The following is a 14,514-nucleotide window of genomic DNA, read 5'->3' as shown; positions in this document are numbered from 1 at the left end:
GCCCTGAAAGCCGCAGCGCCCCCGCGTGCTCCGGCTCGGCGGGGCCAGAGCGGGGCGGCTGCCCCGGCCAAGACGGGGAAATTAAACCCTCCGAGTTTGTCCGGTAATCGGGACACGGCGGCTTAGTGGCTGTGGAGGGCTCTGTGCTCAGCGCGAGGTGCGGGTGTTGGAGCCTGCGGAGCGCCGCAGACATAGGTGGAACGCTCGACTAGCGGAGGTCTGGCCCATGATACCTCGATTTTGTGGCTTACAAATTCATACAGGACAGCTGCGTTTAAAATGTCAGACTGGTTTTGTATTAAGCCCCTTTAGGTAGCTTGGCCTCTTGTCTTTTTTTTTTTTTTTTCTTCAGTTGTTTCTTATTTTGGTAAGACTTTCTAGATTCCTAAGTTGGCACACACGTTTGTGTTATACAGAGTGGTCTTTAAACAGACCTTTAATGCTCTAAAAACCTACACCTACCTTAAAAAACATTCCAAAAACCCCAGCGCTGCAACGTTAGTGTTAGTAGTGCTGTGAATGTTTATGCAGCTTCATGGAAAGCTAGGCGAGGGAACCAACCTCGCTGCTCCCATAGCTATGCTAGTAAAACCACAGTTGACAGCAATTAGCAAAAAGAAGGGCTGTGATGGCAAAGCTGTCATTCGATATGCAAGTGTTCCTGAAGAAGTAATTCATACTGCAATTACCCTTTTTTCTTTTTTAAATCCAGTCTGCCTTTTACTGGTTGTTCTGACATTAAACTTTTACATCTACAGAATCAGGTCAGTAATTAGGCCAACATATAAGAATTGTCACTTACAGGACAGTTCCAAATAAATTGTGTTTAACCAGGAAATGCACATTTGAAATAATAATTTTGCAAGTGGTGAAAAAAGCAGGATTATCACAAGTATATAAGGCAGTTTCCATGAAAATCTATTAGCACTCCTTGCATTGAGGTTATGTAGGCTGATAATTTGCCATTTTGACTTCACAAAATGAAGCCCTTTGTGGGACAAGACACATTGACTTGGACCTAGCAAAAGCTACAGTTTTTTGCCATTATTTGGTTTTGGTCTGGTTTGCTGGTGGAGTTTTGTTTTGGGTTTTTTTTCCCCTTCTACACCCTCCCATCCTTTCATTTTATTCCCCATGGTTTAGATCACAAAGTAAAATGTAGCATTAAAGAAAGTTGGTAATGATAAGACTTAAATGTTCTGCACTCTACCCCACTTCAGGAACAGTAAGTTAACTAGTTAAACTTAAACTGACCTCTTCACCACTATTAAAGTCTTCCAGCCTTTCTCAACCTTTTTTCCAACTATCCTCTTTCTAACCCAGGTTTTATCAGCTGAGAATGATTTCTTTCCTCAGGGAGACTACATTTAGATTCTATCCCTCTGGGTTAGTACCAAACTTTGTGTGATCTTAATTTATTCTGTGTTTTCTCATCTCCTGAATGAGAGAAAGTGTGCTGCGGTATTTTGGTATTTCTTGTACCTTGTCTTTTCAGGTTTGGATCTGTTCTGGAAGCTCCTTAAAACCCAGTGGTCAGAAACATGTTATTTTTTTTAGAAACTGAGCTGAAAGACAATTCCCAGTCCTACAGAATCCTTTTCTTGCCTTCTTTAGAGCTGCTATTCTTCCAGCAGCTCAGTATATTTTACTAATTTTGGGATGCTAGCAATAGACTGGAATCTCTAGCTGCCCACAAAATTCCTGGATTATAAATTTCCAGGTGATAGGCATAAAGCAAAGGAAGGGCTGTGATTTTAGATAGAAGGGGGGTGGCATCTCTCTTTCTACAAATTGATAGACGAGTGTTTCTCAAATTGTAGGGCTTACAAAGTTAGTTTGTTCCCTGCCATTTCTCCCCCCGAGAGTGCTTTGAGGACTCCCAAAGGCTCTTAGGAAGCAAAGTATTCCTTTACTGCAGACATGTGATTAGCTATAGTGACTGCAGTTATAAAGCTGGAAGGTAATAGTTTTTATGATGATTATGTTCCCTCATTAGTGTGTATAGATTTTATTTTTTAAATTATTTTAAGATTATTGTAACTCCTAATAATAAAACTGTGAGTTGGCATTGTCTTTTTAAGGTTGTGATATGCAGGAGCAATTTACTGTAATAAGTTGCTGTGCACTGTGATGACAATGATAAATGGTGCCTCAGAAAATATGTTCCAAGCATCATGTGTCAGCAGGCTGTTGCTTCAGCAGCTATGGAGGTTTTTTTTCCTCAGACACTGTGTTTAGGTAGTATATGTCCAAACAAAAATTGTGTCTAAAGAAGAACACTTTAAGATGGTAATTCCAGGCTTGTGCTGACTGCATGGTCATTGAAGGAAAAGGTGTGTAGAATTCAAGGACACATGGACAAACTTGGTAAACTCAGAGCATGTATGCTGCAATGCACACATTAGTTACACTGATCACATATGATTTCATAATAATTGATGTAAAACAATACATGAGCACAAGGAGCAAATATATTAGTAATATACTAGCCCACCAAAAATTGTTTTATGTCTAAAATGAGTCATTTAACTTAGTGTTAATCCTACTTTAAAATAAAACTAAGAGCCCCAACTGTGATTATGTGGGATCCTATTGGGAGCAGCTGTGTTAGCAGCAGAGCCGTCCAGGCTGCCAAGAGGCCTCTGGCCCTTGGGCTGTTGGCAGGAGGTGGTACTCTGTCACTAGAGGGGAGTGTGAGATCTGATTTGCCAGTGTGGTGTTGGGCATTCATCCGCCTACATGCAGGAAGAGAATGTAGTCCAAGGGCACAAAGATTTAATTGCAGGCTCTCTTGCTGTTGTAGAACCATTGTACCTTATGCACCCGGCATCTTTCCAACCTCTGATCCTACAAATTTTTCTCCTCCATCAAAATGGTTATGAAAATAAAATAAATATTAAACCTATAAAATAACTTGCGGAGTAGTGTTGGTTTTTTGCTTCTGTTGAAATTTTCCTGTCAAAATCCCGTTAAAGTCTGTTTGCCAACAGCAGCAAGAAAATGGAGAAGAAAAGAATATCAACTAGGTGCATAACGATTTGAAATACAAGGGCAATTTGGAATACATATAATATTACTTTTAGTCTAAGAAAAATCTTGGGCTTCTGAGGGAATTGGCAGGTGTAATTGCTGAGCCATGTCTCCATCATATTTGAAAAGTCATAATAATCAGGCTGTAACTACCGTTCAGTGACTGGAGTGACGCTGACTACCTGTAACTCTCTCAGGCACTGGAGGAAAGGGATTATCACACCCAGACCCTGGGAACTGCTGACCAGTCAGCCTCACCTTTGTGCCTGACAAGATCATGGATCAGGTCCCCCTGGAAGTTATGTCAAAGCATCTGAGAAGTGATTGTGTGAAGATAATTAGACAGCTAACACAGCTACAGCAAGAGCAAATCATGCCCGACTAATCTAGTGCCCTCCTATGATGGAGTGACTGCATCAGGAGACAAAGGAAAGGTAAATGATATCATTTAACTTCTGTAAAACCTTTAATACTGTTCCTCCCAATACTTTTGCCTCTAAATTGATGTGGATTTGATGGATGGACTATTCGATGGCAAGGAATTGTATGACTGCAACCAAAGAGCTACCAGTGCTGAGTGGTATCTCCCCCACGGGTCTGTTTTGAGGCCTATAGTATTTAACATCTTTATTAATGACATAGATAGTGGGATTGATGGACCTTCAGGAAGTTTGTGGGTGACACCAAGCTGAGTGATTCAGTTGATACTGGGGAAGGGATGCCATACAGAGAATGTTGACAGGCTTGAGGAGTTGGCCTGTACAAACATCATGAATTTCAATAATGCCAAGTACAAGGTCCTGCACCTGGCTTGAGGCAATGCCCAATATCCAAATAGACTGAGGGATGAATGGATTGAAAGCAGTGGAGAAGGTACTGGGAATGCCCATGGATGAAAGCTGGACATCACCCAGCAATGTGCACTCCCAGCCCAGAAAGCCAAATGTATCCTGGGCTGCATCAAAAGTAACATGACCACTGGATCAAGCAGGGTGACTCTCCGCCTCTGCTCTGCTCTCATGAGACCCCTCCTGGAGTGCTGTGTCCAGCTCTAGGACACCCAACATAAGAAGGACATGGACCTGTTGGAGCAGGTCCAGAGGAGGGCCACAATAATGATGAGTAGGCTATTGAAGCTGGTAGATGTTTGAGATTTTTCCTTATTCAGTGTAGGGATTGTATCTGTACTGAAGGATAAATAAGAGAACTTATCTCTTATTACTGATGCCTGAAGGGAAATACGTGTGAAAGAAAACTGCATAAATCAGAACCGGCACTTTAAAACAAATAACCATCTGGATTAGAAGCAGAGAGTGACAATTACTCTGCCAAAGAATTTAAAGTCATTAGAATTTGTATAAAAGTGGGTGTGTTATCCAAAGGTCTTTTTTGTTTGTTTCTTTTAATTAGATGCTTTTGTGTAACAGATACATATCTTTATAATGACTGTGGGGATTAAATCCCTAGTGTTCCTCCCTTAGTACCCAAACAGCACAATAAAAACACTAACAGAGTAATATGCAGCATGTGCTGAGCTGCATGTAAGTCTGTCTTAGTATTGCCTTAAATGTCAGACTATAACTCTTGCCCTCTATAATGTACGTGCATTATTTGAATCTCAGAAAGTTTGCAGTCGCGGATTGTTTTCAGATAATTGAATGGGTTTTACTATGAAATTTTCTGGGATAATCCTATTACGGTGTTTGGTATCAGTAGCATCACTATGTGGATGAATACCCACAGGCAATTCCAAATTAAAGAACGTCTTCCTTTTTTTTTCCCTAATGTTTTAATGGATGATCAATACCAGTAAGGTTCACGTGTTGTCAGTAACATGGGTATGTTGGTAAATATACTTTTATTTTAATGCACTTGCATCCAACTTTTCTAAAAATAAGTAAAACAGTTTTTTTCTAAGCAGATGTGTAGCATGGTTTTTGTATGTAGTATGCCATACAGTACCTGAAATTCTGTCATGTTGCAAAATTCAATGTATTGGAATCAAATTACTTTAACAAATTGTTTGGTAATGTGTGCTTAAAAATCAAGAACTAGCCCTGTGTCTTACCGGGTTCATGAGAGCTAGAACAAGTTTGGAAGAATTTAGTACACTGTAGCAAAGGTTAGTACAAATTTATTAATCCTTCAGCACATGCTATATAGAATGATTTAGAGCCTCTTCATTTAGTACATCTTATAACAGCATCATTCATCTGCTACAATGTGGATGTTAACTGCAAGGGTGAGGGGTGAGTCAATGAAAACTGGTGAATTGTATGGAGATGCCTAGTTTGGTAAAGTAGCTGTTTAGGTATGTACTACAAGGCGACATTTCACCTAAAGGAGAATGATCCAGGGGATAAAATAAACAGGAACAAGGAATCTAAAATAAGAAATCTAACTAGAAAAATGAGCTCTTGATATCAGAGCTCACTTAAATTTTCAGGAAAAAAATGTAATTGGCCAAGTGGAATTATGTTATGCACATTTATATGTAATTTTAGCAAGCGGCCTTTTAAAAAAAAAACCAACTCTTATAACTCTGGATTTTATTTATACATAATTTTTGGGGTAAGTATTCCCTGGGAGCACACTAGTAATTTCTTGGAGCACTGAAATGAGAATTATGAGTTAGACATTAATCCTGTTTCTGATTTTTCTATAATGCTCCATAAAACTAGTTTCTTTAGAGGGTACGTTTTCAACAGCAGTCTTCCAATAGTAGTAAAGGCAAAGCAAGTGCTTGAAACCAATGTCTACAAATGTCAGGTACAAAATAAGACAAATTATAACAATTGTAATTACAAAGACAAGTGAGGAAAAACTATATGCCACAATTATTGAAAAATAAGGTTCTTGAACAACTGCAGCTACAAGAGGAGGAAGAGAGTATGTAACTGTAAAAAATCACAACAGGAAATCAGTGGGCCAGGTATCTTCTGGGTCCTCCACTATGCCTTCCAGTTTAACAGGTCTTTTTATGGTGGCAAAGGAGGGGAAACATGGTGTCCAGAAAGTTGAAGAACAGCTGCACAGCCTGGTGCTGTCACATGTGATCCATGATGTCAATTTTTTCTGCTAAGTGCTTTCTGAAGGACAAGGTCTGACCCACCAGACTCCAGGTGCATAGCACAGAGCTGTGCTCTATGCATTTGTTTGGCAATGTCATAATGTAAGTCTCCCAGCTCCACACCATCCATGCATCCTCTAAAAGGATCCTTGACTCTGTATCTCATGACTGGCCCAGACATAACTTGGACGCTGATTTAGATGTGTCACTGCTCACTCCTCTGCTGCTGCTTTGTGGCATCTATTTAAGGACTGAGCCACCAGTTTATTTTACCTAGATTTTTGTTAGTATGTTTAAATGAACTAGGAGAACTGGATTCTCTTAAGTTAGCTACCCGTCCAGCAGGACAGGAGTCAGGCAAGGTGTTTCTAGGCAGCAGTGACAGCTGCTTCAGTTCAGGATAGTTGCAGAGAAGACATGAGAGAGAGACAATATTACAAATTACATCTGCGTTCATCACTGCTTTACCAGAGCAGGGCAGGGACTTGTGTCTGGACAAGGAAAGCCTTCATCTGTACTCATTTTTTTTTGCTTCTTTTTTTCTGTTGCAGTGCTGGCTGCTTGGGCAGGAAGAATTTTCCAGCATGACAGTTGGAAAACCCACAACATGACAGACTACCACAGATGTTTCCTGCTGCTACCATATAGATTTTCTCTCAAATATTACTTGTGTGGCTGATGCACAGATAAAAATGGAGTGGTAGTAGTTTCAGACTCTCTCGTTTTATTATTAAATACATTGTTCTGCTTGTGTGCCTGTATCAAGTACAAAAGCTGCCACCATAGATGAGACACTTGTCTGATTCCAAAATGAGTGGTGTTGTTACATCTTGTCGAATTATGCTTATAAAATGGTTAAAATCTAATCAATAGGCCCTATTCCACCTATGCACATATAGTGGGTCATTTTGGGGGTAGAAAGTCTAAACTGCCAATACCTTCCCCATTCCACACATTTTTTTTTAAACTCCCTTTCCTCTCTTGCAGGAAGGCTGCATACATACATAGCTGGATGTGTGTCAGCTTGTGTCAATGCCTTCTTGCAGGGACTCTAATATTATGAAATTTAATGCTGATCTGAGCATAATGACAGGTTTTGTTTCAGAGAAGGACAACTTCTGAATGACTGAATAAGCCATGTACCATAGAGTGGAGTGAAGCAGAAGGAGGCATCTGCTTAGTATCACAAAATGCAGCCAGGAAGAATGCCCCAAATTTTCTCATTAGAACAAGTTTACGAAGAACCCCCTCAGGCTCCCAGTAGCATTCTGTTGTATCACGGAACGTTACCTGATTTTGTCATCTTGCACATTACTAATTGCAAGGCTGCAGCATACAGACACACTATATGCAGAATCTCCATCACAATCCAATTGCAATTCCACAGGGTGTTTTACAGTGGCAATTAGCAATACAGGTACCATGGAGACTGGTCCCAGCTGCAGGGAGAGTCAACAGGGCCACATAGCAGATGAGATATGCAGCAAATCCCTGCAATTCCCATTCAAAGTTAAAAGGAATACCTGGGTGACACAGCTTTTGCAGGTGCAGTAGCATGAATTACCCAGGGAGCGTGGTCTGGTGGCTTCTGCCTGTTCAGAACTGACCCAGGCAGTTTTCCATCAATATGCAGTGAGGCTGCAGCCTAAAAAGTGCTTTCACACAACACAATCTTTCTGATGGAGACAAAATACTAAATTCAGGCTAAAATGATCAGAAGGAAGCCTGTTGGAGATAATAGCACTGACTTACTCTGTGCACTCTGTACATTTTTTTCCCTAATTCTTACTTAGAAATTGTTTGCTAGCTACTTTTACTCTAGTTTAAGAGAATTCATCTTTAACTAGGTTTTTGTTTTGAGGAACGTAGCCTGTTGTTAGTGTAAGCAGCTTGTTCTTGCATCCATGAAACAGACACTGTTATTTGAACTTCCCAGCTGTTGCCAGAAAAGGGTTCTACATGCTTGCTACAAGAGCTGCCTTCAAGATCACTCCTGCTGCAAGGACATTTTCCTGCCTTAGTATTTAATATGATTGTGAAACTTTATGTCTTCACCAAAAATATAGAACACTTGCAGATAGGCACATTTTACTGTGACACACCACTTAATTATGTTATCCATGTTTAATTTTGTATTTTAAATAAAAATCATTAGATTAAGTTTCTTACATCAGTTTACCTAGAACAGCTGGTGTTCTAGTTTTGTTACGCTCCCTCAAACCTTTCATCCCTTAAGTGAAATCCTAGAATGATCCATAGTAGTTAGGAAATTTCGGTATTCAGATTCCCAGCACAGATCATAGTAGGTTCTTCTCCCAACCGAAACAAGAAGTAAAGGTGACTGAAATAAGTACATAGCATAAGTATGAACTGATAGAGGGCATAGTTTGTAGTGCTCCTGACGTTAGTGCCTCAGCCTGAATAAATCTGCTTTAAAACACAAGCTTTTCAACTTGTATATTCATGCCTTTTGCTCCTCTTACTCCTATCCTGTTACCCTAGTTTTCTTCCCCCAAAGTTTTCAGCAACCTTCTCGTTGCTCATATATTTCATTCCACTCTCACCTTTCAACTCCTACTTGCTTCATCTACAGTACTGTGGTGGCTCTAGACTGGGGCAGCAGGAGTCACAGAGGGAGTACTTCTGTGCTGGAGCTTTTGCTGTGCAGAGAACAGCTCCCAACACCAGCCTGCAGCAGCAATCTACCCAGAAGTGGTTCCAGTGTGGCTGACCACACTGTCACAGAAGCTGTTGAAATGGCACAACGGAGGGAACACTGCAGGAAGAGAGGAGTTGTAACCTGGGCCAGCATCACATACTACAAACCCCACTTGTGTAAAAGGCTCAGCTGCAACCCAATCGCATCCCTGCAATGTGGCAGAGCAGTTTGCTTAGAAAAGCTGCAGTTTTGCTTGAAAGCTGATGAGGCTGACTGTATAGATACTTACAAGTTGAAATTGTCTATGGTCTCTGCTGGGATAGCAAAAGAGATCCCCAACACCAGGAGATCCTCCTTGACAGGTGTCAAAGCTTGTTCAAAAGATTGGAGATGGCAGAGTATCAACAGCAATAGGCATGAACAGAAAAATAACGATTTTCGTTCTTCGAAATGGCTAATCCTTTCATTTCATAACACAAAAGCAAACCTCTTGAGCTTTATATATTTATTTATTTATAGTATATATTTATTGGGATGCTTAGTACTTAAATAAATTTTTCCATGAAGTTTCCTCTAAGGCCTGATTTCTGAGTTACAGCACAATCATCAAGCCTTACAGGACTAAAACAAGGCAAGAAAGCCACAGGAGCACTTCTGTTGTATTTGGCAACATCCCAAATGTAGTCAGTTTGGAAACAGCTATCTATGGCTTAACTGCTGGACTTGGATTGATTCCAAGTGCAATGTTTCAAATTGGGTTTATGATAGCACACATGAGTGTGTCCCAGCATTTAAGTGTCTGACAATGGTTGTCAGAGATGAAGCAGTGACTTTGGAAAACAGACACTGAGGGGTCTATTGGTTGTGCTGATTGCCTTTGGGGACAGTAATGAAGAAAACCAATGTTAAATAGTGTTCTCAAGTGGTATTTTATCAGATCGCACTCCTCATCCAGTGATCAAAAAACCTGTAGCACTTCTTCAAGTCAAACATATAAAATGCTGATTGTGTTGATTGGTAGCAAGCTGACACTTGATCATTTAGTTGATATTCAGACTTGGACTGTTTATGGCCCTTTTGAAAAAGACTGAAGTCAGTGAGATTTAAAGCTATAATAAATGTATTCAAATACTGACATACCTACAGAATTGGCTGGGCACCCCTGCTAGCCCAAGCTCTTTAAAAAGCAGCAGTTCAGAATACTTTTAACCTCCTGCTGTAGAGTTATCTTTTATTGAATCATTAATACTTCTGAAATGAAACATGCTTCAATATATTGACTCTACAGATGAAAATTCAGAAAATTTCTGCACCTTTAAGGTAGAGCCATTACACAGCATATTGGAACTTAGTGTTGTAGGCACTCCCCCGTATCCTCTAAACATATTTGTGTGAAATGTGTTTTAGTTTCAAAAGCAACATGTTATTTCTAACAAAAAGAAAGACCATGTTTCCATTTTGCTGAAACTCAGCTATTTTTTCAACAGTTAGAATGTCAAATTTCAGTTTGAATCATCTCATTACTATAACATTTGATCAGCCAGCCAGTAGTTTTACTATGCAGCCTATATGTGGACTCTTTGAAACTTTTTCCACTGCAACATTTTTAAGATCAAAATGGCAGTTTTGTAATGTCAGTCTTCCTACATTAGCATTTAAAGTTTTATAGGGAATTATGTGAGAACCAATAAAAAGAGAATCCACCCCTGATATTACACTAAGTTCTTTAAGTGTAGCAAAGTATTTCTGCAACTCAAGGCAGAAGAAGGGAGCATTTGTATGCAACATAAGAACTGATATGGCATTTCATTTAATTTCACCAATACTTTGCCCAATTAAATAGAAGCCTGTAACACCACCAGTCCATGAATTAAATAAGAAGAAAAGTCAGCTTCTCAATCCCGTGTAAATGATAGTCTTCCATGGCTGAAAACATACGTTTCAGTGCTCTTTGTTCTTATGATCCATTAGAATAATATTGAATTCATTAACTTTATATGCCTGCAAGAGAACCTTCTTTTTTTTTAGAAGCTGATCTTAAACACTTAAAACCAGGAAAAAATCAGGTTTTTTTAAGAGAGTCCTAAGTAGAGAGCAGGGCAATGAAACAACACAAATCTTCAAATAAACCAGAGTTTCATTTTTCTTAGAAACAGCTACAATTTTTTTTTTTATACACCTGAGAGAGTCAAATAACAGAATGAGAAACCCCCTTCTTGACAAGCAGCTGATTTCCACAGGTCTGCAGCTTTTGGAGATCATGTTAAAATCTGTGGGCTTTTCTATGAACTACAGATAGCCAGTCATTGTTCAAAAAGGTTTACTAGAGCAGAAGTGATTCAAGCTCTGCTATCACAGTAAGCATTACAGCAGGCAAATATCAGCAAGCCTTTTGGTCAGGCCAGTTTAAGATAAGAGAAGGAAAATAGTCAGTGGCTTTCTTGCTTTGCCTCAGATTTGATCATTCCAGTGACTGGTTTCTTTGTTGAATTCCATCTATGTATAGAAATAATATCCATGAGGATAATGAGAAACCTTATAGAAGTACACCTCCTGCTCAAGAATTTCAGAATCAGAGAATTACTGAGGTTGACAGGGGCTTCTGCAGGTTATCTAGTCCAAACCCCTGCTAAAAGCAGCATTGCCTACAGCAGGTTGCTCAGGGCTGTGTCTAGCTAAGTTCTGAGTGTCTCCAAGGATGAAGACTCCATAAACTCTGTGTGTTTCCTTGTGTTCAGGCAGTGTTTCATGTGCCCAGCTGGGAAAATCAGAAAACTGATTTCTTATAATGGCATCAACTTAGCTATGTTCTGCTAAGACATGAACGGCTTTCTAGACTCTTCATGTGCTAAGTAACCAGCCAAGCCATTCTGGTGTTATTTGGGCTTCAAATTCTTTTGGGCTTAAAAATTTTTAACAAAACTCATACTGTTGTTTTTCTAATTGGGAAAAAAGCTGTCCTTCTCTCTTTAATTCTTCCTTTTCCCAAAGCTAGTTCTTTCCATACATCTTGTTGAAAGAGCTCTCCTATGAGTTGCTCTGGGCTACAGCACTGAAAGAAGCTACCATATAAAAAGCACTCCCAAAATTTACTGATAGTGGGTGAGATCTTGAAGAAGAAAGCAGAAGAGAAGATCAAAAGGCAAGATAGAAGTATGATAAAGGAGATAAATCCACAACTGCATGTCTTATCCCATCTGTGCTTCACTGATTCCCTAAAATCCTCCTTGGCAGACTGGAAGGGGGAAGACAGGAAGAAGATACCAAGTTGTAAATCATGTCTATATACTGCTAGATTTATTAGAACAGAGCCTAGTTGATTTGGCAAAAGGAAAGAAGCTAAGAATGACTTATCTTTTGCGGAAATTAAAATATGACCAAAGGTACCTTTTCCAGAATTTTCTTTTTATTTAAAAACACTTGTTTATTCAAGTGCTTTTTAGATGATGGTCCTCAATGAATTAAACTGTTGCACTAATCAGAATATTAATGACCAATACATGGCAAGTGATTAAAGACAGATCTTCCCATCTCTAAAGCAGTGTTGTCCAAAACCAAATCCCCATTTCTACCAAAGTATTGGTTCAGAGAATTTCCTATTTCATGCATTCTGTGCCTGACTCATGTATCCTTTGACAGATCCTATGACAAGGATCTGAATTTTGTAAATTGTTCATTTTGCAGATTCTGTCCTAAAATGCATAGCACAAATCACTATGCACTAGCTGCCAGCACCATATTCAAAATAAGCTAAGTATTTCCCCACAAACATCTGCCAAATACAGGCTTACCTTCAGGAGATCTTGCCACTACCTTAGATCATAGCTGAACAGGTTTTGTACCCAAGAGCCATCAGAGCAAATAACTTGTGGAAAACCGAGAATGTCAAGTTAAATCCTATATTTGTAAAACTGGAATTGTCAAAGATAACAAACATATCTCCTAGGGTTTATTTGTAGAGTGGCTTTGTGGTTTTCATTGTAGCTTAAATCAAAAGCTTTGGGAGGCTTTTCACACAAAGCATTTGAACTGTACACCCTGATTCTCTACAAGAGACTGAAAGCTTTAAAACAGGAAAAGCCAGTATTCACTTGGTGCCTGAGCAGTTGCCATAGAGTGAATCCAAGACCGTGCCTTTGCTAAGGAGGAAGCCATAGAAAAGTTTACTGTATGATCATACTTACAGTCTTGCAGCATACTTCAGCTTCATGCCCTGCAAGAGAGGCAGCCTAGGAAAGCAGATGAAGATGTTCAGAATAGTTAGATGCTACTACCTGTGCAAGGGCTTAAAGGGATCCAGAATGCAGATTTCCATTTTAGTGAGCAGCTGCTGCTTTGGGTTTGGATTGACACTTGTCATTACACGAGAATGTGAGATGATGTTCCAGTGCTCCAGAATGTACACTTCCATCAAAAGCTATTCCGGAATTCCCAGAAATACTCCTGTTAGGTTTTTTTCCAAGCTTTAAGTCCCACTGTCTTCCGTTTGCGGCAAGTCAAGAAACCCTTTTCAAACTAATAATTGTATAGATTTTGTAGAAAACTCTACATTAGGTGCCCATAACAGAAGTAGAGTCACCATCCAGTGACTACCTTCTAAACGCTGTCTTTTTTCAGTTGTCTAAGCCCATCCCATCATTTTCTAAGCAAACCCTCATCTTGGAGCAAAATGGACAAGTAGTACCTGTAGAAGGCTTCTGTTTTAGACACTAAGTCACACCTCCTTGATGGATGCTGCAAACTCTTGAGGAAGGTGGTTAGGTATTTCTGTATACAGTTCAGGGGAGAAGATGGCAGAAACAGCTCTAAGGCTCTTTATTCTGGCCCAGAATTTCTCATGATATGGCCCTGAATAAGCAGGCCTAATCACTCTGGAGATAAGTTGGAGCTGGACCCTCCATGCTGGCCAGGCTCATCCAACAAAATTAAGGTACTTCAGTGAGGGCTTGAAATCTGTAACATCAGAAGAGATGCACTGCTGGGGGAGACGGTGCAGGTGGAAAAAAACAGGAGCGCTTTAAAACCAAGTATTTGCATCAGAAAAGTAGTACAGACATTAAGATATTCTACTTTAATTTATGATGTATAATTTATAAATTTATGATCTGGATTGTTTTAAAGCTCTGCAGAAGCTAGAACTACTAGGAGTAAAAATCAAACTTATCAAACCTTTGGAATCACTTTCCAATACTCAGCCATACACAAGTTATCCTTCCATGAATATTACATTTGCTTGCTTACTTCAAAGCACATTGGAAAATTTGCTGTTATTCTAAGAAAGCCTCCAAGTATGTTATTTCATATTTTTTGGCTGATTGTACTTGCTACAGACCCCTGCATTTACCCACTGATTTAGCATTAAGGCATTTGTTTCCATTATTCTCTCCAGACTACTCCATGATGCAGCATTTTCCTCTTCCTGTTAAGGCCAATACAGAAGAAAAAAAATGAGTCCTCTTGTATTACCATTTTCACCCCTCCTTCAGGGCCAAGATGAGGTGCCCTAACATATACACAACTACAGTAGACATCCCACCCAGGAAACCACATTTTAAGCCAGTCCAAATAGTAGTCAATCTAGAAATGAGTTTCTGTTCAAAGTCACTCTTGCTCCACCACGTACACTATATACCATGACCTCTTGAAAGCTAATGAGAGTAAAATTGTAGTAAGAGATATTTTATAGAACTGGCATGCATTTCAGGTTTAAATCAGTACTGTACTGACATACAAGAATTTCAGTCCCCATACAGAC

General features: G+C 39.6%; 1 long non-coding RNA gene across 1 annotated transcript; it reads left to right on the top strand.

Annotated features, from left to right (window-relative positions):
- On the top strand, positions 1-8,503 carry LOC125324314. Its single transcript, XR_007202925.1, has 3 exons — positions 1-217; positions 3,228-3,464; positions 6,652-8,503. It is a non-coding gene; the product is annotated as an uncharacterized LOC125324314 (long non-coding RNA).
- The last annotated feature ends 6,011 nt before the right edge of the window (positions 8,504-14,514 follow it).

This window comes from Corvus hawaiiensis, chromosome 4 (genome assembly GCF_020740725.1).
Source record: "Corvus hawaiiensis isolate bCorHaw1 chromosome 4, bCorHaw1.pri.cur, whole genome shotgun sequence".
Taxonomy (NCBI): Eukaryota; Metazoa; Chordata; class Aves; order Passeriformes; family Corvidae; genus Corvus; species Corvus hawaiiensis.
Note: the sequence above shows the minus strand (reverse complement) of the source record. Positions and strands in the feature narration are given on the sequence as shown.